Below are 27,106 nucleotides of genomic sequence, written 5' to 3' on the forward strand. Positions count from 1 at the left end.
CACATTTTTTTTTAAATTGTAGAATTTCAACTAAGGAAAGAGAAGAGTCTCTGTTTTCTTGACATTACCAAATTTTTAATGGGATTTAAACATATTTTTGATTGGGTTTGAAAAGAACATAAAACTGGGAATGTTGAACAAATGGGTGACAACAAATGTGTGGTAGTTTCGGCAATAATTTTAGACACTTATTAATTGTACCTACTTACGCAAAAGTTATTTGTTAAAAATGTTTTTGTTTTTGTAATATCACTGTTAATTTGGAATCTGGCATCGATTCTTACTATTGTGAAATGTTGAATGAAATGAATTGTAGTAAAACATCTTCAACATTTCGTCTTGAGAATTACCAGAAACATAATTCAGAGAGAATATTATCGTGGAACATGTTAATCCGAAACGTTAGGGGTGTCACCGTGTTTTCCCGGGAAAGTCCTATATTAGTAATGTGATAGATATTTATGGTTATTGTCTATTTCTGTAGCACTTGGCTGGGCACTAGACGTACATTTATTTTTAGGGTTCCGTACCTCAAAAGGAAAAACCGGCCAAGTGCGAGTCAGGCTCGCGCAATGAGGGTTCCGTACTACAGTCGTATTTTTCGACATTTTGCACGATAATTCAAAAACTATGATACATAAAAATAAATAAAAATGTGTTTTAGAATGTACAGGCGAAGCCCTTTCATACGATACCCCACTTTATATAGTTATCTTACTTCGAAAATTGAAAATACTAATTATTAGTTTATGACCACAATTTTTTTTTGTGTGATGTAACCACAAATCCTGACCTACCTTCCTGCCAAATTTCATGATTCTAGGTCAATCATCTAGGTTCCATCTTCTTTCTTTATCGGAGAAGCAACTGACATCAACGTTGACAAAACGTTGTTATCAATGGTTGTTACCAATATAACATATCACTGGTTGTTACAGATAATGGTGTTAGATAGTAGGGTTGTTGCGGATGCCAACATGATACCGATGGAGATTATTAGAAGTTCACATCCGCGGATGCGAATGCATATGCTGATGTCTGAATTCATGCGAATGTTCCGAATTTGCGGATGCGGATGCGAATATCCGTAACACCCCTGTTGGGTACCACTGTACACTTTTATCAACATACAAGATATCAACTAGCAAACACGCGCGAGGCACGCGCCACTCTTTCCCCGCCCATTTTCTATGCAGATCGTTACTTGTTGCAAGTATGAAAACGCATCCGTAAAAGCTCCTTATTAATTTGATGCGGATGCGGATGGCTGAATTAAAACAAATGTTCCGCATTTGCGGATGCGAATATCCGTAACACCCCTATTAGATAGTTACTAGTACTCATAGGTATATATTGAAATAAATACTCTCGAAGGTATCTTTACAAAAACGTACCTATCCTAGCAGCAGAATAGCAGATCATTCTTACTTATACCTTTATACGATTTCCTGTATGTTCCTTTTCAAGGCATAAATAAATCGAGAGGGCTACGAATCGAGAGGAGTGGAAAATAAAAAAAACAAGGCATAACGGAGCGGTAAATGTCGAGTCTTCCTGATTTTAATGAGATCGCCAATAAGATGAGGGTCGCCCACTTTTTGTAATTAATTATGGAAAATGTTTATGTTGGTATTTCATTTATATTTTGAAGCTTGTACTTTCGTTAATGGTATTTGTATTGTCGATATTTTCATGTTTAATTAATTAATATTGATGGAAATGGATGTGGATTCCTATGGAATAATGTCGGTTTAAAAGTCTGAGTAATCAGAATTTCGAATATGAGGGCCATAGTAGACACGATGCTTTAACGTCCTCATACATATTTATAGTACGCGGCAGGTCGAGAAGGCAATCGGGGAGGGAACGCTCAGCACACCCGCACAGCCCTCGCGCTACCCGGGCGAGCGCGGGTGACGTGCAGGTGTGCGGGGCATCCCCGCGCCTCATACCCTGATTGATTATCCATAATAATATCTCAGTAGGTAAGTACCTACCACCGACCGAGTAAAAATAAATAGGTAAATTGTGAAATACCTGGACGTAAAAAAAAGTGAAAAACACAGTTATATAATATGTAGATACCTAAAGTAAAATAGTTTAAAGAGAAAAAAAATAGTACAAGAGTCAGTTAAGCTGTTAATCGCGGAAATGCAGTTAGAATTTCGTTCTACTCTATAGTAGGTTAGATTGGTTTAAAAAAATGAAGTACCTAAATAACTTTGGCTCTAGATATACCTACTAAAATTTTGTGTACTAGGTATACTGTTATCAAACTATAATTACATCTCATGATAGTGCTGTTCTCGATAGAAGCCGATTAATTATAGTAATTTTGCCTATTACGCCTAGCATCATCGGGGAGCGTCAACCGAACAGTAGGCTTAGTATAAGATTTTACATCTCGCCAACGATGATAGCATTCGAGCGTCGAAACACTTCAGTTGGACCTTAATATCCTTGTTTTAAAGTCAAACTTTCAGTACCATCGAATTTAATTTTGTAAGGTTTCCTCTTGGAGCGCTGCTGGCTGCTCATACTAAACCTATAGGAGAGTGAGGATGCCGAGATTGTAAACAGGGTATATTTAGGGTTGCCATCTATGTGCAGGCACCTGGACTTGTGACTCGACTTTTTGTCTCTTTGCTTTACCGTAAGTATAAACTTGCAGTCGCATGACTTTCGGTCTCTAGATTCTGGAATATTATGAAATGGGTTTAGATACTTGGTGACTTTGTAGATAGGTAAGTTACTACTTAAAATTTTCGACATGTTATTTTTATCGGCTTTAAATAAGCGATCCCTCCCAATATTCTGTGCTGTTCCGACTGGGTGTTTATTTTCTTGTCATCTAAATAATGTTTAAATACCTAATTATAAAGTTACATAATTTTATGAAATCTATTTTATTTTATTTATTAGGTCACTAAACAGTAGCACGAAGTCTAAATCTAATTAAATTTTTAACTTTCTCTCTTCGGTATCCTTAACTTTTAGAAGAGGAGAGTAGATTAGCACTTAGCTGTTGTTTAAAGACAGGTTAGTATATATTTAGTAAGTACGTATTAAGTTTGTTGATCAACAGTTTACCTACTCGAAGACGTAGACATCTAGGTACATATTATTTTGTCCTTATTTTATTTTTTAGATATCCACTTTGCATGTACTTACCCAGCAACAGCTATATATATGTAATTCAAGTATCTATAGACAGCACAGTCACAGTGCGTACAAATTATTTACGCTAATATAGCCGCTATTGTCCTGTATTAAATATGAAAATTGTGTGGAGTATTTGTTGCGGTACAACATCGTGTGGCTGACAGCCGCCACTGCATGGGCGCGAAATTAAATTGGCCTAAATTGACTTATATTAAATTAAGGTTTTCGGTTTTGTACGGGCTGTGTTGTAGCGGTTGAGGTTGCTAGTTGAAATCTCTTAAATCCATATTAGACTTTATAGAGTTTGCGTGTTGCAGTACTTATACCCACTGGGAGTTTCTTGAGATGGGCTTAGTTTGACTAAAACATTCACGTGGGCATATTGTAAATACTAGCTTATGCCCGCGATTTCGTCCGCGTGAACTACACAAATTTCAAATACTTATAATACCTGGCTTCGTCATAATAGCTATCTGCATGCCAAATTTCAGCCCGAGCCGTCCAGTAGTTTGAGCTGTGCGTTGATAGATCATTCAGTCAGTCACCTTTTCCTGAAATATATATATAGATTTAAATGCTTGATTGAAAAAATTGTACACGACTCTTTTTATTAATACTGACAGTGATAGTCATCTAAACTCATCGCCGCCGGCCCACTACAGAGGCAGTGAGCACAGATCCTCTTTCAGATTGAAAAGTGTTATAAGGCTATAGTCCACCACCCTGGCTACTTGTACGGACTGGCCGACTTCACACACTTGAAAAACCATTATGGAGAATTCTCAGGCATGCAGGTATCCTCAAGATGTTTACCTTTACCGTTGATATTTGATTACCTACTTAAAACGCTCATAACTCCGAAAACGTAGAAGTAGATGCCCGGGATTGAATCCCGGACTCCCCAATAGGAGACCGAGTGACGTCTTAATCACTATATCCCCATTACAATGACCACTAGACTATGATGTTAGTAGGTAAGTATATAATACAAGATATATGGTGAATATACTGTGTGTATTATACACTTACACATTTCTGGATTACTCGCATTAACGGTAACACGTGTATTAATAATAAACAAACTAGATACCCAAGCAATACCATTTTCATTATTTATTAATGTAATGAGCGCTTAGAGGATATTGTCTCACAAAAAGCGAGCACACCTCTAGACGAGATTTATATTGTGTTTTCTGTTACTTTTATTACTTAGACGGATCTTGTTATGACCCTAGTGTGGGTACTGTTGGAACTGGCTGTAAACTAAATTGTTTATATTTAAATATATTCTTATTCTTATTTTTTCTTAAATCCTTTGTTTTACGTTCGATGACTTTTTAACTCACTTCAAATATATATCTCAAACAGGACGTCCAAGTTTTTCCTTTTACTGATATTTTTCCTATAAAATCAAAATATCCCAACAGGTACCTATTTAAAGTTAACGTTAACTTTATAAAAATCGGCCAAAATTGTTATGGAGATTCCATTTGTAGAGTTTCGTACCCGAAGGGTGCCAACGGGACCCTATTAATAAGCCTCTGCTGCCCGTACTCTGTCCGTCCATCTGTCTGTCCGCAGGCTGGATCTCCTGAACCGTATGTAGAGTTGAAATTTTCTCAGAAATGTGTATTTCTATTGCCGCTACACTATACCAACAAACAATAAAAGTTAAATTCAGTCAATTGTTCAGAAGTGAGGAAAACGTAATGTGCTTCGTATCCATTAAAAGCAGGCCAGGTGAAGACCTCAACCTCTGTTATGTCATGAGATATGCCAAACTTTCTTTTGTTGGTTTTTTATTTACCTGACTGCTCTAGAAGGAGGGTAATGTTTTCGCGCTTAAAAGGTTTTAATCTCAGCTGCTTACGTGGGACTGCTAAAAAAAATCGCGTCATAATAAATAGATGTCTCTCACAACCCTCTTAAATAAAGATAACAAAATCCAAGTTGCAGTAAACTTTGCATTTCGTTTAAACTCTGTGATAAGTAGAAGAATGCAACACGGATGTATAGTGTAGCCCTCCTATATTTTGTACCAAGTAAATGTATAGGTTATGTCTGTCATCACCTTATCGAAGTTATATGAAACGATCTAGATACCATCTCGGGAACGTGTAACAAAACGATTCATCTGTTGCTATCTTCATTCATAAATCCCTAATTTACAGTTTGATTAATATACCGTCATCATTTAGATAGAGTTGGAGGATGAATGTAAGCCTGTCACCCGTCATAGGCACCTCCCATTGGTGTGCTGCTGTCATTTAATAGCTACAGTTATTAGTCAAACGATTGTTCCTTTGTCACCAAACACGCGTCTGTTTTGATTTATTACTTTTTAAGAGCTTTATAATATTAGTTCAGGCTTTTGAATCGAGATAGTATGCTTACAGACAAGCGGCACTTTATCGACGACTGTGGAGTGACTGCTGCCGTCGTCGCGCATTGTCATTGCCTTTGACGCTTTGGCGGCTGCCGTCGACACGCTTATGGTGGCAGCTCACTGGCTGCTGCCTCATGGCGACGGCAGCCGCTGACATGCGAGCGGCTATCGTAGCGAGTCGGCAAAGTTACGCTCGTCTCGAATACTACTCGTTCTCGTACTTCGATACCATGAAGTCTATCTTCGTTACCTCGAAGTTGATTTTCGTAACCTCGACATTGACCGTCCTTACCTCGACATCAACCATCGCAACCTCTTAGTCGACCTTCGTTACCTACTCATCAACCTTCGTTACCTCGATATCAAACGTCGTTACCTCGAAGTCGATTTTCGTAATCTCGATATCGACCTTCGTTACCCACACATCGACCTTCGTGACCCGTAAGTCGACTTTCTTAAGCTCGTTATTTTGTTATTTGTTTCATACAGGCATGCCCTAACCGGCCTTGGACGATCTAACCTAGGTTAGATCGTCCAAGTAACCGGCCTTAACTTTGATATGCGCCTGAAGTGTAAGTTAATCTGCTTAAATTAGATAAGACGTATAGAAAGCGGAGCGAGACCAATAATTAATCTATGGTACAGAAATATCAAGTCGTGACCTTTGCCTTTGACAGTTTTTTTAACGCTCATGTCACTGTAACTAAACTCCCGATAACTCGAAAGTGACTACACTAGGTCTCGGGCATAATTTTTAATAATACTAGCTGATGCCCGCGACTTCGTTCGCATGGAATTAGATTTTTAAAAATCCCGTGGGAACTCCTTGATTTTCCGGGATAAAAAGTAGCCTATGTCACTCTCCAGGTCTTTATCTGTACCCATGCAAAAAATCACGTCAATCCGTTGCACGGTTGCGACGTGATTGAAGGACAAACCAATAAACTAACAAACAAACACTTTTTCGCATTTATATAATAAGGGTACTGATTAATACAACTTATATTGATACAATGTTGTGTGAACAATATTCGTTTGAGAACTGTATTTAAACATCTCTAAACTCATTCTAGGGTTATAAATGTTAACTCTATATTGAAATTTTGCACCCACTGAGAAAGAATTTTCAGAAACTCAAACCGAATTAAGCTGTACCACCAGGTCAGCTAGTCATTGAATACGTTCATTTCTTTCATGATACTCTTATTTCATTGTATTATAAAAATATTATAGCAATTTTCCTTCTACAATGCACTTCGTGATACTATTCACGGTCTATACAAATATTTGGACTGCATCAACATCTCAAACGTAAATATAACTAAGAGTAATAATCCTGAAAAGATTTGTACCGTTTCCGTTCTTCCGTTGAATTATTTTTCATTGTTGGTGTACGGTTGGCCGGCGCCCAACTTTGCTTTTACGATTATCCCCATTTTAGTTTCCTCGATATATAATGGTCTAAGAGCCAGCGCGTGCCAGACATTCGCTATTTTATAAAAGCTGTAAGTTTATCTGCGTTTTGTCCCTAACACAGGGAGAAACGATTAGCGACTATGAAGTATGGACCATGGTGGATTTGGGAAATAACCTAGGTAGGTAATAGAGGTGTAAAAAAATCTTACGTCAAAGTATGAAGTTTTTTTTAAAATAGAATAGAATAGAATAGAATAGAATAGAATAATGTTTATTCGAGGTATATAGGTGGTACATGGTGTAGGCAATATCGTCCTGTACAGCAGTGCAACACCTCGAACAGGTAGGCCACTCAGCTTGTGTTGAGACGTCGGGCCCCTCAGACACAAACCTCTAGAGCAAATATCTGAGGTACCAGTTGCCCCAACGCTGATTTTCAGTGACCGCCTTTTAAATATTACCTAAACGTCAGTGGCATAGAATACATAAAGTTGGCGAGTAAATGGATAAATAAAATGAAAAGTGCTTACAGTTTTTAAATTTAAAGTGATATAGGACATAAAAGAAGAAATAAGAAATAATACATTGAAATAGATGTTGTAAATTGTAAGAATAGGAAAATTGTACGATAGTTTTTTTTTTGTAAGTATAATAAAGAAAAAATAAAATAAAATAAAATAGCTCGCAAGGTGTGGATGAGAAAGTAAAGTTTGGTAAGATAAATAAATTAAATAAATTTTGACTAAATCTGTAACTTTTGAATATTTAAAAGATGTTTTTTGAATTTTACTTTAAAAGCGCCAGAAGTCTGAAGGTTTCTATAAGGTGGAGGAAGGTTATTCCAACATTTCGTTGCATTATACTTAAAACTACCTCTGAAAGCCGCAGATGCATGACGCGGCATAAGGATTAAATATGCAGCTGCCCTGGTATGGTGAGTGGTATGAATATCACTTGCCCACTGCAGTTTATGGTATAGATACTGAGGAACTTGGTATTTTATAACCCCAAATAATAAAACGGCAAAGTGTAACTGTCTCCGGTACTCCATTTTCATAACTCCAGCATTATTTAAGAATGGCGTGACGTGAGTACGGGGTGGTATTTGAAAACAGTAACGAGCGCAAGCATTTTGTACCTTTTGGATAAGATTCTTAGTGCGAGCTAGTAATCGTGGACCGATGACAATGTCTACGTAGTTCAGCTTAGATAAAACTAAAGATTCACATAGTTGAATGCGCACATCTGTTTTAATAAAAGGTCTTATTCGATACAAGACCTTGAGACGGTAAAAGCAGTTTCTTACTGTGTTAAGTACATGCTTTTCAAATCGGAGATTTTCGTCCATTATCACACCAAGATTACGTGCCTCAGTAACGCGTTCAATGTCTTCGCCTTGTATTTTTACGGTAGGTCTTTTACCAGAAATTTTTTGTATTTGAATTTTTGTTCCAAGGATGAGATATTTGGTTTTAGTTGGATTTAACACCAAGCAGTGAGACTCTGACCATTTGGCTATGTTGCTTAGATCTTCGTTTAGCTTATCCATAGCTTCATAGGTCTCATTTGGTGCAAACGATATATAAATTTGTATATCATCCGCATACATATGATAATGACAATGACGGATCGATTTAATGACGTCTGCGCAGTATAATATAAATAATAGGGGACCTAATATGGTTAATTTACAATACAAAACTACAAGCTGACATAAATTTAAAACTTTGTTTTTGTTCTCCATTGGCCTCTTGTCCGGCCAAGCGCTTAATCAACCTAAAACATAAGTGTCTTATAAATAACTCTACACTACTTTAAGTCTAATTTCTAAGAGTAACACAGTAATTCCTTAAGTCAAGCAGGTTGTCGTCGCTAAGTATCAATAATTTTAACCGTACCTACTTGAGACGCACCCTTTTTTGTAACCAACCGACGAAGTATGGGTTTTTATTTGTTCTACTTAGGTACGTCGTTCATCGAATTCATGCAGCAGTAAATCTAGTCGCTAACAAAAATAGTGTTAGAAATCACGTCATGCATTGTCCGACACTTAGTGTCTTGGAAACCCCCTGCCAGACGCCCTCAAAAATTAATAAATTGTTAAAGTTTAAGGGTGCCTGGCGGGGGGTTGCTACGATAAGTATCTGGCAGTGCATGACGATTGACGTGATTTTTACTACTATTCCAAAGAAAAAAAAATAGCTTTTATACTTTGACGTAAGATTTTTTACAACGTTATTACCTGTTATCTCCCAAAGCCACCATAATCCAAACCTCATAGTTGCTAATCGTTCCTCCTTGTGTTGGGGACAACACGCAGAGAAACTTTCAACTTTTGTAAAATAATAAAGGTCTGGCATGCGCTGGCTTTCTCTCTATAAACATTGGTGTTACGCTTTGATAAATAGGAGCGTATGGATCAAGTCGTCACTATCCTCTGATTTATCAAATTTCGGTACAAGACCGCTTGCTACATAACTCAGCTTTTTCATACATTTTTTTTTCAATGTAGGGTTTTCACTCACACAATCTTACTTTAAAATAACTCTTGTGAAATCGGACACTTACGTATTTGTTTTCGTATAGACTTAAGTACTGGCTTGGTGGTGCTGTTTGCCGGTACATAATGTTAAACCTCGAACGAAGAATACCTACTAACTATACCCCAAAATCAACGATATCTATATACACAGATCTGGAAAATGGAAAAATAGTTTTCCAGTGGAGTGCACATAAAAATAAAAAGAAGTAAGTACTTAAATAACAATCTATTCTACTACTCGAGTACTTATTCTCAAAACTGCGCTAGTAAGGTCACCAAAAAACGATTAAAAGACATCCCAGCTTCACTATTCATAATACAAACAAAAGCAGAGCTTATGCAATTCGTTGAATACCTACGCTAACGAGCATTTTAATAATAATTGTACAAAAAACCTCGTACAATCAATGCATCACGAAAGGCACTTGTAGGAAGCTCCCATAACATAGTTTCCACTTTTTTGGGAACTTGAGGTCACTTCTGTGAACATTCAATTTTTAGGGTTCCGTACCTCAAAATAATAAACGGAACCCTTATAGGATCACTTTGTTGACTGCGTGTCTGTCTGTCAAGAAGCCTACAGGGTACTTCCCGTTGACCTAGAATCATGAAATTTGGCAGGTAGGTAGGTCTTATAGCAGACATATGGGGAAGAATCTGAAAACTGTGAATTTGTGGTTACTTCATAAAAAAAAGTCATGAACTCATAATTAGTGTTTTGAATTTTCAAAGAAAGATAACTATATTAAGTGGGGTATCATATAAAAGGGCTTGACTTGTTCATTCTTAAACACATTTTTCTGGAGTCTTTATATTATGAAGATTGAAGACGTAATAATACTAGTCTATCGCGGCGCACTAACGCTCGAAGCTCAGAATCGGTCGCACCATTGCATTGCGACTTGCGACATATACCTACCTACAGTGTCTGTAGTTTAAAAAGAATACCTATAAAATATTTCGTTAGAATAATAATCTCATTAATGTTTAAATAGTAGTTTTACGATGTGCATAGATAAATCAAAACAGGGAAATCTTGATCAACGCGCTGCTGTTTGTTAAGGCGTAACGTCAATCGTTTATATCGAGGAAACTATAAAATGGGGATAATCGTAAAAGCTAAGTTGGGCGCCGGCCAACCGTATACCGACAATGTAAAATAATTTGACGGGCGGAACGGAACTGGATCAGAACTTTTCGAGTTTATTGCTTCTACATAGTTACTCACTAGCTGGACAGACGACATCACATGAGTCGCAGTGAGCCGCTGGATTTAGGCGGCGCAAGACCGTGGTGTGTGGAAATCCCTACAAGAGACCTTTGTACAGCTGTGGACGTCTATCGGTTGATGAAGATGATGACATAGTTATATTTACAGTGGTCGCAGAACATGCAGTCTAATCTGAAGTTGCAAGTAACATGGCGGTCGGCGCAGATACCGCCAAGGATAAAAGCCTCGCTGAGATGTTTTTGTACATTGCGCAGTCATACGGCTCGTGTACAGATTGGAAAACCTTCTAGTTTTGCGATCATCTCCATCTGTCTTTAGTGTCTGTAAAAGAGAGACAGTGATGTTCCGTAAAACGGTCTTAACCTGACTGCAAAACAAGAAGACCAGTCTTGTCATTCAGTGCATAATCGCCCTTTTTTATGTGACGCATCTGAGTGTTTTAATTCATTCAAGACCTCAGTATTATAACGAAACGAAAGTAATAGACATAAATAGTAAAACTTAATTTTTTGTTTTCATACTTACGTCTTTATATCTGCGATCTGTTTGGTCAATTTAGAATAGAATAGAATATATTATTTTAATTCAAGTAAACTTTTACAACTGCTTTTGAATCGTCAACTAGTTTAATTTACTATTATTGTTTGTGGATTAATGTTTTCGATTCCTTTAGGTACATAAGCATTTACTTTTTATAACAACCGAATATTTTCTGCCAGTAGGTATGTACTCCTACGACCTGCGTTGTACGAATTTTTAAATTTTATGATGGACATACTTACCTGACAAAGATAGAAAGCCTGCAAACTTTACTAGAATACATTCATGATTTTAGTTAAGAATCTGCATATGCTACTTACTAATTTTGTTATAGCGAAATGTAGACCTATTGATTTAAAAAATGCCTAACCATAGATTGCAGAATATCACCCTTTACATGTTGTCATATCCAGTCCAATCGTATCACAATAAAACTTGCGATCAAGTGTGTTTAATACAAGATTACACACATACTGCAGTATAGAGTCACATTCTAAGCTAGTATTATCCTTAAGGGCTTCCGAGGCGGTCAAACGGCTTGTCGTCAAGCACGTATTTCTCTTTTGCTTGAAAAAATTGACAGTCGCAGCAAACAAGTCAAGCAGCTTGATCAAGCAAATGGCATTTAACTGATATCACGAACACTGTCCGAACGTCGCGTCAAGCAAAAATATAAAACTGCATTAATCACCATCAAGCACGTAAATGCTTGACTCGCCATTGTAAACGGTCAAAATGCTTGGCTCAAGCAAAGATCTATGTGCTTGACCGTCTCGGAAGCCCATTAGACTGCTCGCAAGTAAAGTTGCAAGATAAAAGTTTTAACTATTTACTGTTGTTGAATTTTAAGATCAATAGCGGTTAAACATGTTTTATGAAACTCTGTAGGTACGTAGTGTAGAGCAAAGGTCTCGTCTCCGCTAGAAGACTTGGATCATAGCCAACAGTCGCAAGTTGATGGCAAAACAAGCGATTATGGAGTTCCTCTCTAAAACCAGTGGCTTGCAAATAACCGCTTAATTGCTGATAAACGTTTTATGCTTGAAACGATTTCTGTACATTGTACCCACTTAGTTCTAACAATATAAAATTATATTGTAACTACTTTACATACATATATTATATGCTTACTGTATTGACTGTATTTATAGTATTAAGCCAAAATAAAAAGTTTTGGTGTGATTTCTGATTGTTTTTTAAACAGAATTCTCTTTACTTTGTACCTACTTTATAGTTCTGTGTCGCTCATAACATCTCGAACAAATTAAAAATATCGAATAAATAAAATAACGGCCCACCCGTTTAACCGATTTTTGACGAAGTTTTGTACATACAGTACAGACGCAGATAGCTTGCTTTTCCAGGACAGACAAGGGCTACTTTTTATCCAAGAATATCAGAGTTTCCATGGGGTTAAAAAAAACCTGAAACCACGTGGAAAAAACGGCAGAGATCTGCTAGTCATCTTGTATAAATACATGTGCGGTTAGGTATAATAAATTAAGAAAAAGTAACTATTTAAATAATTCAATTTTATGAGTTTGAAAACAATGAACCAAAAGCTTAATTTGCTATAATCCGCTGAAACAGGTCGAATCTGTATGGTGCAACATGCAGCATGCAAAATTCACGGCCCGTCCTCCCACAGCTAAACATGCAGGAAAAAGCAGCCACCAGGCAAGCAATACGCACCAACACCACGCAGCACCACACAAATCCCAAAACACACTCGACGCACGTTTCGCCCCGACACCGGAGCATCCTCAGGAGAGGTAGACCTTACAATCCACAATGCAAAAACTACGATGGAGTTTCGATAGAGTTATTTAAAAAGTACACCCGAGTAAGAATTGTAACAAATTGAATAAAAAAAACCATTGGGATTGCCCTTCGGTTTATTACGAAATACACTGCACTAAATTTTAATACTCTACTGTTAAAATTTCATTGTTCGGAAAGCTAAAAACGGTAGGTATTTTACTCGGCGAAGAGACCCATTGTACTTTGAATTGTTCCGCCGAAACCACACATTTGACACGGCCGTCTGTCTCTATTACAGTTTTGACCTCTTTCCTCTTTAAAATGTATATTTTTTGCGCTCTATTTAAAATTTTCATCTAGATTCGAGTTTTTCTACTGCAGGCATAGGTGCTTTCGTATATACGAAATTCGTTTTGGTGCTTACGATACTTTTATATCAGCTATCTTTTCATACCTACCGGTTCCACATCATCGGATAATGTATTTTTATTTTATACATAAACTAAGAAAATCATTATTTATTACTTCAAATTTCGTTTCATATCAATATTTAGATCATTTATCCGCAAAATGCAATAATTTTTTTATCTGAAATTACGTGTGACGTTAGCATCAAGTTTTTGTAGAAAATCTGATGGCATATGCAGAGGTCAGCAATACCCCTGCTTATGCATTTTTGCAGAGCACCCGATGCTGCCGACTGCTTTGGCGCCTTATGTTACTCGTGCTTTCATCGTATGCGTTTTTATTTCGCATGAATTATCATAGTAAATCATTGGCGAAACTTGGAATAGAACAAAATCGAAAGTAAGTATTACAATCTGAAAGTTGCCGTTGTTATCGCAAACTACATGCTTAATAAGGCTTTAACGAACAAATGAAGCTTACGAAGTTCCATTATAAACCTTACATAAATAATGAACTTGTTGTATACTTACTTGAATTTGTATACCTACGGAAGTTGTAGATCCATTCAAAAGTAGGAGAGGATTCACCTTAAGGATCTAGCCTTAAACGTCCAAGAAATGCCATTAAAAATAAAAAATAAAAATAAAAATCTTTTTTATTCGAATAAACTTTTACAAGTACTTACGAATAGTCGGATGCATCTACCACTGTTTCGGAATGCCTATCCTACCGAGAAGAACCAGCAAGATACTCGGCGGTTGCTCTTTTCAAATATTTGATATAGGTACAAGATTATGCCATGTATAAAATAGTATTTGCAGTCTTGTGCGTTGCTGGAACGAGCTGCAGGTCAAATCCACGCTCTTTTATCATTTAGATAATCTTCAATTGTGTAATATGCTTTTTTCAGGAGCATATTTTTAATAAATTTTTTAAACTTGTGCAAAGGTAAGTCCAAAATAGTTTGCGGGATTTTATTATAAAAGGTAATACCCATACCCACAAATGACTTTTGGACTTTCCTGAGGCGGAAGGTAGGAGCCGCAAGCTTGTCTCTGTTTCTAGTTAGCCTAGGTATTGTGTAGATCACCAATTTTCTTGTAACTAAGAATATTTTGTCTTACAAAAATTATGCTATTATAAATATATTGAGAGGCTACAGTAAGGATATCTATTTCCTTAAATTTCTCTCGAAGGGAATCGCGTGGTCTTAAGTTATAAATTGCGCGTATTGCCCTTTTTTGTAATACAAAAATTCTCCCAATATCTGCATTGAGAAATAGGTAATGACTGATGACGGAAAACCTTCAGAATGCCCTGCCTGACATTTAAATATATAAAAGGAAAACTGATTGACTGACTGATCCATCCGCTAAGAAAGGGTTTTTGAAAATTCAATCCCTAAGGGGGGTCAAATAGGGGTTTGAAATTTGTGTAGTCCACGCGGACGAAGTTGCGACCATAAGCTAGTTCAATAAAGGCTTTAACCTTGTTTTAACAACCAAAAAAGCTTAAGAAAGAAGTTTCATTAAGAAGCTCCTACATAAATAATGAACTTGTTGTGTACCTAAATTAGTATACGAAAGTTGTAGGAACCTTGAAAAATTGGAGAGGATCTAGTCGTAAACGTTCAAGCAATGCTAGTGAAGTGACGACAGGGAACCTTCAGAATGCGTTGCCTGTACGTTCAATGAACTTGACTCACTCAGTATTTCACCTTGAGCCCCTTTACAATGGCCAGTGCTTGAACGGGCAAATATAACCGAGTCAACATGATGGATGTATTTTTGTGTGGTGAATACTAGGTACTAATACGATTGTATGTTTAAATTACTTGAGCTTCTTTTGGAGTGGGTTTTTGGGTATTCTTTTTAAATGTGTAGGTACCTATTGTACGAGTATTTAAGTATAATTATTATTACAGTTTAAAAGTTCAAGGGTAAGGATTTCTAATACTATTCTGAAGACTATATAAAAAATAGACTTTATACTTTGACGTAAGTTTTTTTACACCTTTAGTACCTCCCAAAGCCACCATGATCCAAACAAACGTTCTTGCCAGTCAGCGTTGGGGACAATACGAGAAACTTCTAGCTTTGATAAAATAACAAAGGTCTGGCATGCACTGGCTCTCTCTCTATCATGGACGTCTGTTGGTGTTACCGACGAAGACTTTTGGTAGTCAATTAGATTCGAAATGCGTAAAACATTGACTGTGAAAAAAGACAGCGACAGATTTTTCTTTATTATATAATAGCTATTTTTTTTCCTACTAGTTTCTATATTTAAGTCCTATGTACATAGTTATAGGAACAAGGCAAATAAATAAAACTGAATATAGCTATCATGATCTATAGTCTATACTAATATTTCAAATGCGAAAGTGTATTAGAATGTCAACCTAATACCTGACCACGGCCCAGCTGCTTAACAATTTTTAATGAAATTTGTTTCAGATATAGCTTGCATCTTGGAGCTTACTCGATTAGGTATCGCAGAAAATTATAAAGTTCCCACGGAATTTTAATCAACATAAGTCCACGCGGACGAAATCGCTGCCGTCTTCTTGTATCGAATATTTACCAAGACCTTCCTATATTTAAATGAAAATCGATACCAAGTTATAAATGTAGGTGGCCATAAGTGTCACCGCGGAGTGCCAGAACAGTAAAGTGTAGAAATTTACAGCATTGCGAATGAAACTGGAAACTAATATTAGTTTGAGAGGGTTGTCGTCGCCTCTGTTTGAATTTATGGTGTGACATGTTTGTATTCCTTTGCACTATGCCTTAGACGTTAGTTATTAACCTGCTGCAACATAAGGGGATTACACCATACGTGTTAATCGGCTTATGTACCTACTGTCTTAGGTAAGTGTCACACCGTTGATGAGGAAGCGACTAGCTATCGACTCAAAAAACGTACGATCGATGTGACTGTGTCAAAAAGAGATAATACACACTGCATGTAGGTAAGAACTCTCTCTCTCTACTAGTTTGTCGCAGCGACAAGAGTTACTTACCAAAGAAAAACTCGCTCAGCGACGCTCTCTTGGAGGACAAAACACTCACTCCTGCAGTTTGCGTAGGTATTAAAATTAATGTATGACAGGTGATTACTCGCTCATAAGTCGTAGCCCAGCGACAAAACTATCCCAACTTTACACTCGCCTCTCGTCGCTCGCTAACTCGTTTCTAGTTGTAAATGTACATATTACAATATATGATCACCTTTAACTCACTTGTTAGTCGGAGTATCGTTAATTTTGGCAGTCGGACAACCGCCGTATAGTGGCATCATCTTTTCGTCATCATCAGACGTGTGGCTGTGGTGGTGGCCTGTTTGCGTTTAGCAGTTTAGCAGGGTACTCACTAGCCGTGTAGCATGTAACGTATCTGAAACTGTATCAACCTGCAAGTGGGTACGGCTCTTTCACGGTCACCGCGTATCCAGCTACGAGCTACGTGTTGCCGTCAAGCAGTGATACCGCCACTCGGCGGGTCACTGCGAACCCAGCGCTCCACTCACTTGATACAGTATCAGATACGTTACATACTTCACGGCCAGGTGAGTACCCTGCTTTTGAGTGAACCTTGATGCTAACATTTTCTTGTGCTCGTTCTTTACTTACATCCGAATCGCGGGTAGAATGCCCGGGAACGGCGCGAAACAATCATACACATTGTTGTTGAGAGAAGAGCGGGCTTTAGAAAATGGGTACATATCTCTCTGATAATAATAACTATTTAATACAATAGATTTCTACTTCTTCTTCTTCTTCGCTCTGGGCTGGTTTCCGCACTTAAACGTTTCCGTCTGTTGTACGTGCATTGCCCCTCCCCGCTGAAGTCTTCACTCCAGCCATCCAAGCTCGCTCCAGAAGCCGAGTAGACCGCCCAGGTTGCCGAGGGCTTCATGGAGTGAGGTCGGGGAACCCAAATGGCGTTCGCGTTGTTCTGCTACGCCCGTGCACTCTAGGAGCAATAGATTTAAAAAGGTTCGAATCCCCGTTAGTCGCTTGGCGGTAGACAATCCAAGGGACCACGGTAACTAACAAAATTACTAATAGTATTTTCAGTATCCACGTCTGCTCTGCCATCTGTACCCATTCATCACAGAGTTTAATAGGCCGTCAAAAACAAACTAAGCCGTTATAACACATAGTTCAAATGCGATCTCGTTTGCAAACGGGATCTGTGCTTGACGTCACTGTTAGAGTTGCATTATTTATGGGCGTTTCGTAGGTATTTAGGACGGGAACATGACGTGTGCAGGGATCCAGGCATTACTTGTAATTTAACGAGCCCTTTGTATTATTTAATGTGTTGTATTTTAAAACTAGCTTATGCTCGCGACTTCGCCCGTGTGGACTACACTTTCAAAACCCCTATTAATTGGCCCCCTCAGGGGTTGGATTTTCAAAAATCCTTTCTTAGCTATGTCTACGTCATAATAGCTATCTGCATGCAAAATTTCAGCCCGATCCGTCTAGTAGTTTGAGCTGTGCGTTGATAGATCAGTCAGTCAGTCAGTCAGCTTTTCTTTTTATATATTTAGACTAGTTTATGCCCATGTCTTTGTCCGCGTGGACTACATCTATTTCAAATGTTTATTTTAACCCCTTAGGGGTTGAATTTTCAAAAATCCTTTCTTAGCGGATGTCTATATATCATAATAGCCATCTGTATACCAAATATTAGCCCAAATCGTCCACTGGTATGAGCTGTGCGTTGATAGATCAATCTGTCAATCAACTCTTTTCTTTTATGTTCGCGACTTCGTCCGCGTGGACTACACAAATTTCAAACCCCTATTTCACCCCCTTAGGGGTTGAATTTTCAAACATCCTTTCCTAGCGGATGCCTACGTCATAATAGCTATCTGTATGCCAAATTTCAGCCTGATCCGTCCAGTAGTTTGAGCTCTACTATGATAGATCAGTCAGTCAGTCAGTCAGTCAGTCACCTTTTCATTTTATATATTTAGACTAGTTTATGCTCGCAACTTCGTCCGCGTGAACTACACAAATTTCAAACCTCTTAGGGGTTGAATTTTCTAAAATCCTTTCTTAGCGGATGCCTACGTCATAATAACTATCTGCATGCCAAATTTCAGTCCGATCCGTACAGTAGTATGAGCTGTGCGTTGTTAGATCAGTCAGTCAATCAGTCACCTTTTCCTTTTATATATTTAGACTAGCTTATGCTCGCAACTTCGTCCGCGTGGACTACACAAATTTCAAACCTCTTAGGGGTTGAATTTTCGAAAATCATTGCGTAGCAGATGCCTACGTCATAATAACTATCTGCATGCCAAATTTCAGCCCGATCCGTCCAGTTGTTTGAGCTGTGCATTAATAGATCAGTCAGTCAGCTACTTTTCCTTTTATATATGTACTTGGATTTAGACACTAGTATGAATGTAATAGTGTGTTATTCTTCTTTCACGCAGCACAGGAGGAACGGGTCGACGTGATGTTTTGCGTGGCTACCATGTTTAGGTAACTACTAATATTATAAATGCAGTGATAGTCCAGTGGTTAAGATATCGGCCTCCTATTTGTGGGGTCCTAGGTTCGATTCGGGGCACGCACCACTAACTTTCAGAGTTAAGGCAGTTTAATATAATTTACTTTTACGGTGAAAGAAAACGCCGTGAGGAAACCTATAAGTTCTTCATAAATTAATGTTCTCAAAAAGGTATGTGAAGTATGCCAATTCGCACTTGGTCAGCGTAATGGACTATGGCCTACATCTTCTGATTCTGATTGAGACACATGCTCAGTAATGAGGTGGTGCGGATGGGTTGAGTTGATGGTGCTTTCTAGATAAGGAAATAGGATAATTTTATTCCGGAAAATCAAAGAGTATTCGCGGAATTAAAAAAATCTGCTATTAATACATAATATTATAGATGCAAATGTATGTATGTTGGTTTATCCTTTCAAGCTGCAATGGACTAACGGATCGACGTAATTTTTTTGTATAGATTTAGTTATAGTGCTGGCGATAGACCTATGCCTAGGCTTTGTTTAAATTAAAATAAGTCTATGTAGTAAGTGGACTTAGGGTACAAGTCCGTAGCCGACTGCAGGCAAGCAGCAGCAAGCGACGTGTCGCCGCGACACTATTAGTTTCTATAGTCCGCGACAGGTCGAGATGGCATTCGGGGATAGAACGCCCCGCCCACCCGCACAGCCCCCGCGCCAACCCGGTGCGGATGAGCGCGGGTGACGTGCGGGTGTGTGGGGCGTCCTTCAAAAGACGCCGATATTGAAAGTATCGCGTGTGTTTTGACCCTAAAACGTTGTTGGAGTAAATTACCGACGCAAGTACAAGGGTGAGGTTTGGCCTTAATGAACGTTTTTGTAACTCCTTAGCCTACTCCGCCCACTTTGAGAGTTGAGATTACACTTTAAATACAAACAAAATAGGTCTCTAGGTTCACGAATGTTTGGCTACGCGAAACTTTCGACCTGAGTTTTTCCAAATGAGTTGAAATACTTTGGAACTCGTTTATTTGCCTACTAGCTTATACCCGCGACTTCATCCGCGTGGACTAAACAAATTTCAAACCCCTAGCGGATGTCTTAGTCATAATAGCTATCTGCATGTTAAATTTCAGCCCGATCCGCTCAGTAGTCTGTGTGCGCTGTGCGTTTATAGACAAGTCAGTCAGTCAGTCACCTTTTCTTTTATATATTTAGATTTAATTTTTCACATAGGCAACATATCCTTATTAGAAATGTATCTTACCTATTTATATTATTGGTAAAATTAGGCTGTGTAGCCTAGTTTAAAATAACTGCGCTTCAATTTTCCAGCTCTAATAGTTTATTTTTAAAATGGCTTTGAACAAAAACACATCGCTAGACAGCCTAACTGTTCAATAAGGGCTCCTTGTTTTACTAGAAACCCCTAACAAGGGCGGTCCTTATTGAAAAAAACCGGCCAAGTGCGAGTCAGGCTCGCGCAACGAGGGTTCCGTATTACAGTCGAATTTTTCGACATTTTGCAAAAACTATGATATATTAAAGTAAATAAAAATCTGTTTTAGAATGCACAGGTGAAGACCTTTCATATGATACCCCACTTGATATAGTTATCTCACTTCGAAAGTTGAAAATACTAATTATTAGTTCATGACCACAATTTAATTTTTTTTGTGTGATGTAACCACAAATTCACGGTTTTCAGATTTTTCCCCGAATGTCAGCTATAAGACCTACCTACCTTCCAAATTTTATGATTCTAGGTCAACGGGAAGTACCTACCCTGTAGGTTTCTTGACAGACTGACTGACAGACAGACAACAAAGAGATCTTATAAGGGTTCCGTTTTTCATATTCAGGTACGGAACCCTAAAAATAGGTCCAAATTGGAATAAGATAAACTTTAATAAATACTTGATCAAAGTAAAATGAATAAAAAAGTTTTTACACATATTCAGAACATGTAACCCTGGAAATTCCAGACGTAATGTAAAAAGTGGTCTAATATGATATTACTTTCTTTTACGTCGAGAGATCTGTGTAGACTTTTTTGCGTCAAGGGATAATAACCTTTGAACAGACTGAATGGAAATGGAATAAGAGTGGGTGTTTGGGTATATACTATATACCGGGTTAGCGCGGGGGATGTGCGGGTGTGCTGGGCATTCCCTCCCCGATTGCCCTTTCGACCTGTCACGTACTATAGTCTGTGACTCTACTACCAGTTCGGCATGCAGAGCTTAATTATGTGGAGTTCAGTATTTACTTTGAGAAAACTGCAAGCGACGGTTTGTTCAAAATATTAATGTTGCAAATCCTTGTAGTGCACCGAGTATTATAGGTCTACTAGCTGATACTTCGTCCGAGTGGAAGTAGGAATTATAAAAATCCCGTGGCAACTCTTTGAATTTCCGGTATAAAAAGTAGCCTATGTCCAAAAGTAGTGTATGCCACTCTCCAAGTTTTTATACCCATGCAAAAAATCACGTCAATCCGTTGCACCGTTGCGACGTGATTGAAGGACAAACCAACAAACCAATAAACCAACAAACCAACAAAGAAACACACTTTCGTATTTATAATAAGGGTACTGATGGGTGCACCGTACAAAATATGGACTCAGCAGGGCGGATTGCAACGAGCGGTAAACAGTGTATGCAGCGGAGATTGTTTACAATGCCGACACGCAAGCTTGGGCTGCTCGGCCGCATGGCTGCATGCTGAATAAACCTCGTAAAAATTTTGATTTTCATGTTGTTTTAACCTTTGGTACTATGGTGTAAATTTAACTTATTTATAATATCAAACAATTACAAATATAGGTACTAGATGACGCCGCGACTTGTTCCGCATGGATTTAATCGTATAAAGTTTAAAAATCCCGTAGGAACTCCGGTACAAAACTTAGCCTACATGCTTCTTTGTGATGCAAGTTACCAATTTTCGTTAAAACAGTTAAATAGATGGGCCGCGACAAGCTAACAGACAGAGAGACAGACTTTCGCATTTATAATATAAGTATGGAGCATGAATTTAGATATTTAGGTGTAGTCCACACAAGAGACGTGCGCGTCCCCGCCCGTCTGTCTTCTGAGTAAAGCAGGTATAGTGTATTATCTATGAAAGCAAAGCACGTGTTACTCGTATTCATTCGTATGTTCTATCCTTCTCTTCGATAAATGCACATAGGGTCAGCGAAAATTGGTCACACTGCCTTACGGGACCGCGACACGCGACACTTCGGAGGAAACACTTGCACACTACTCTGTATTTTTTTTAAAGGATATTAGCCAACTAAGCGTAAAGCTTGTGCTAGGAGTAGGTACGACAATAGTGCAACGGGTGGGGTTTGAACTCCCGACCTTTCGGATTTCAGTCCGCGCCGTGACCGTTGAGCTATTGACGCTCTGATATGTAGAAATTGTGGAAATGATCTGGGATAGATCTATCATCATCATGATCAACCCATCGCCGGCTCACTACAGAGCACGGGTCTCCCCTCAGAGTGAGAAGGGTTTTGGCCATATTCTACTACGCTGGCCATGTGCGGATTGGTAGACTTCACACACCTTTGAGAACATTATGGAGAACTCTCAGGAATGTAGGTTTCCTCACGATGTTTTCCTTCACCGTTAAAGCAAGTGATATTAATTAATTTATTAAAAATCACATAACCTTGAGAAGTAGGTGCGTGCACGGGATTGAACCCTATACCTATACAAAGTGGCCACTGGCCACATCAACTAAACGACCGACGCGACGGTGATAGGGCCTTAGATAAGAGGTTCAGAGTTTATGAATAGAGAGAGAGCTTTTGTTTGACTGTGCCGTGATAACAATATATATATTCAAAATGAAAATTAAATAGTAATGAGAAAAAAAATTGAAAACAAAAAACTATTTGGTTATGATTTATTCGATTGATTTATTTATTTTATTACAAAAACCGTGATACAAAAAGCGTATACCTACCGGTTTTAGGTCGCATATATTTTTACCGATGCGTTTAATCTTTCGTGATCGCCTGTCACCACCAGATTTGCAAGTTAAATCGTTTGCACAATAAATTGTATTTTTTCTAAACTTCCACACTTTATTATATTTTCGTCGTCGTCGAACGTCAGCTCGCTCGTTGACGCTATGGAGTTGATATAATGAGCGTTTGTCCATAGAAGTCCATATTATATGGATTACTAGCCGCGCGAGTCGAGGCGGTGCAGGTCGGGTGCCGGGTGGCTCTAATGAGCTATGACCTTTACACTGAGAAGCGCGCGCGTCGTGCAGTTTCCGTCGCGCGCCCTGTTTGATTCAGTCTTTACACTCTCCATTTATGCAAATTATAAAAGCAAGGTAGGTGCATGTTAGAGGTTTTTAATTTCTAAATTATGAACAAAACCTTGGCCGGGCTATTGTTGTACAAGTTGTAAGCGTAGCATACTTTTTGTTTTTTGTGCTATGATGTAAATACAATGTGTGGGGATTACAGACTCATTCGTAAATGCACTGGGAAAGTGCAGATTTGCTACCTACTTTTTGTCTCTGAGATGATAGATTTATACTTAACATGAAAAAATTTACTAAAGCCTCAGGCACAGTTCTGTTTTTAAAACCTCATTTTTTTGAAGTTGGTTAAAATTAGGCACCGGCTATGTAAACTCAGAGAAAAAATTTGCTAATGCGCGAGGCCGCCATTTTAGTGACGTCAGCACTAGACTGAAGTTTCGAGCTGATGGTATATTTTTATTTCGGCTGACGTCAAAATGACGTCATTTCGATGTTAATGAGACATGGTTCCAGCGCAATAGCAATTTGCGGGACTTTTAACTACTTACCACGTTTGTATTATAATTTTCTAGTCGGAAATAAAAAGTAGGTGTAAATATTTGATGGCGACGGCTGACGCAGCCGGACGTTGCTGCCTAGAATATTAATTACTATTATACCAGTCAGTGAGCTTTTAGCGAATGCTTAACTTAGGGGTGTCTTCGAAGCGACTGCCATACCAACGAAGTTTGTTTCTTACTTGTTTTTAGGGTTCCGTACCTCAAAAGGAAAAACGGAACCCTTACCCTGTCTGTCTGTCAGGCAGATTTGGCAGGTAGGTAGATCTTATAGCTGGCATTCGGGGAAAAATCTGATAACCGTGAATTTGTAGTTACATCACACACATAAAATTAAATTGTGGTCATGAACTAAATAATAAGTATTTTCAATTTTCTAAGTAAGATAACTAAATATATCAAGTGGTATATCATATGAAAGGTCTTCACCTGTGCATTCTAAAACAGATTTTTATTTATTTTTATGTATGTTTTTGACAGACTGTAGTACGGAACCCTCATTGCGCGAGCCTGACTCGCACTTGGCCGGTTTTTTATTGTTTGAAACTACATATAAACTTCCTACTTAATTATATTTTTACGGAAATCTGACAAACCACAGACAGATAACAGCTATTCGTTTATATGTCTAGAAAATTCATTGAATTGAGTTTGATTTACTTAATAATCAAATACCTACCTATTAAAAATTTACTTTAAAAAAATATAGGTAGGTAGGTACCTAAACTTACTTAATCAAATTTTGTTTTACTGAGTTCTGTCTGTACTTACTACTTACCTACTTAATTTTACAAGTTTAGAACTTTAAAAGTTTAGAACTTTATTCTAAGTTTAGGACACTAATAATATAACTGTACGGTGACGCTGGATGCACGTCCGAACTGCTCGGCCCACGTGGGTAACCTGTATGCTATTTCACCTAACATTGTGATAGAAAGAAATAGACTCAGTGATGAGCAGTGTAGCGAGTGCATGCGCTCACACTAGCGTCCGGATATATTGATGATGGCACACAGATAGTTGGACAGATGTCACCGATGAATTTTGTAAATATATGATTTATGAAGGAACTACTTATTTCAATTATTATTGTATAAGATTTTATGGAAGAGCGGGGTCGCCTGCCACGAGTACTCGTAGCAATACTAAAACACTTACTGGGATGGTCCCAATTACTACGCACTATGTGAAATTGTTTTACCTACTGAAATAGATATTTTTAAATTTTTTTTGAATGATAATGATTACCTACTTATCTTTTGATGAATACTATAAAATCTCACTTACATACATACCTATTAGGTAACTACTACCTCAGCGTGTATAAACAACTCGTACTTATATTATATTATAGAAATCCATACTTCTATGAAGTGTCTGTCTGTAATTTCGAAATAACTACCGCAAGCTCATAATATTGTTATTTGAACTGTACCATAACAGCTGAATCAAATGTTTTTAAAAACTGTCTGTCTGTCTGTCTGTTTGAAGTTTGAACGGGCTAATCTTCGGAACGGCAGAACCTATTTTGACGGGACTTTTACAGACAAGTAGAGAATTAACAAAGGATACTTTTTTAACCGACTTTTAAAAAAGGAGTTGTGTTTTTCTACCTATGTACACAGAAATCTCCGAGATTTCTGAACCGATTTGCGTATTTTTTTTAATTGATAAAGAAACTTTGCAACATTGTCCTATATAAATGTGGATTTCAACTCCTCAATCCTGATGCTGCAGGGGACATGACCACCAAAACTTATGGGATTTTGAAACTGTCGGTTATAAATTGATATTGAGAGGTAGGTACCTATATCTACCAAGTAAAGACTTTATCATTGAACTCGAAGACCCACTTCTCGACCCTGATGCTGTACCTAAGGAATTGCATTGCTAAATCGTGGTGATCCCACGGAATTTTAAATGAATCATCGCCCACGCCCGTTCGGTACCCTCATTCCGCACATTGTTTTTATTAGTCAGTCCACCAATCACAACAAAGCATTCTCCCCTGTCCCCCGCCAACATTTTACGATTTTGTTTTCATGTAAATCCTTGTATATGCGTACTCTAGGAGTTGAATTCTCTGTGCTGGCGGATTACCTATTAGGAACACATGATTACACATTCGTTTGTCTGTGAAAATAAATTTTGTTGCCTACACTTATCTATTAGTAGCGACTAAAAACTATATATACCATCTACTTGTGTATAAAAAAGTCTAAATAAATTCCACTTTGATCTCAAAAATGAAAATTTTATTTTTATAAGTAGGAAGTAGGTACAATTCAATTTCCCTCTAAAAGCCCACTACACACATAAACACAATATGTATCATTTTCTGTTTCAACAGTCACATTAGATGTATCATTCGACGCAGAACTATTGAAGCTCTCCATTTCATTTCTGGAATTAATAAACATACAATCAACGTAAATATATTGTGAGTATTATCTATATAGAATGTATGCAAAAAACATAGCATAACAACTTACAAGTATGGTATGGGTAGACCTTTCAATATTTAGTACGGAATTGAATGTTGCAGCATCATGTTGGATTTCAGTGGTACGTATATTGGGCACATTCATTTTATTTTCCTTGTTTTCTTCTAAAAGGAATGTCTTGAGTCACTAAAATACAACATAATTCAGCATTGACAAATCTGACAACAAATAGTAAATCTCTATATTATTATATAAAAATGAATCGTTGAATGTGTTGCTGATCGCAAATCTCGAGAACAGCTGCACCGATTTCGCTAATTCTTTTTGATAATATTCCTTGAAGTACGGGGATGGTTCTTATGGAGAGAAAAATTTAAAAAATGTCCTGAAAAAGAATCGACTGTAGGCGGTGCGAAGTTCGTCGGGGCAGCTAGTAACATAATAATTATATTATCCTAATCCTAATTCCTAATCTAAATATATAAAAGAAAAAGGTGACTGACTGACTGACTGACTGACTGACTGACTGACTGACTGACTGACTGACTGATCTATCAACGCACAGCTCAAACTACTGGACGGATCGTGCTGAAATTTGGCATGCAGATAGCTATTATGACGCAGGCATCCACTAAGAAGAGATTTTTGAAAATTCAACTCTGGAGGGGGTGAAATAGGGGTTCGAAATTTTGTGTAGCCCACGCGGACGAAGTCGTGGGCATTTGCTAGTATCTAAATAATATCAACTTACAAACACAGTGTCAAACTTTCAGAAGCTGGCTCTAAATGGTACGGTGTGATAGCATCATAATCTAATTCAATTCGATTTTTTGCTTTGTCGTTTCCTTGCCAAAGAAAATCCCGTGATCCACTAAAATAGAGTA

The 27,106-nt window shown here is 37.9% G+C and overlaps 1 protein-coding gene across 10 annotated transcripts in view; it reads left to right on the top strand.

Annotated features, from left to right (window-relative positions):
* The window catches only part of heph (polypyrimidine tract-binding protein 1 heph), a 554,552-nt gene that overhangs the window by 124,869 nt on the left and 402,577 nt on the right, over window positions 1-27,106 (top strand). Inside the window, exon 2 of one of the 10 annotated variants that reach the window (XM_069498752.1) lies at window positions 18,898-18,946. The exons of 8 other annotated variants lie outside the window; for them this stretch is intronic. The gene's annotated coding sequence lies outside the window, so the exon portion shown is untranslated. The remainder of the gene's footprint in view (window positions 1-18,897; window positions 18,947-27,106) is intronic. One more of the 10 variants, XM_069498753.1, reaches the window with a different exon arrangement.

The sequence above is a fragment of the Maniola hyperantus genome, chromosome 5, assembly GCF_902806685.2.
Source record: "Maniola hyperantus chromosome 5, iAphHyp1.2, whole genome shotgun sequence".
NCBI classification, from domain to species: Eukaryota; Metazoa; Arthropoda; class Insecta; order Lepidoptera; family Nymphalidae; genus Maniola; species Maniola hyperantus.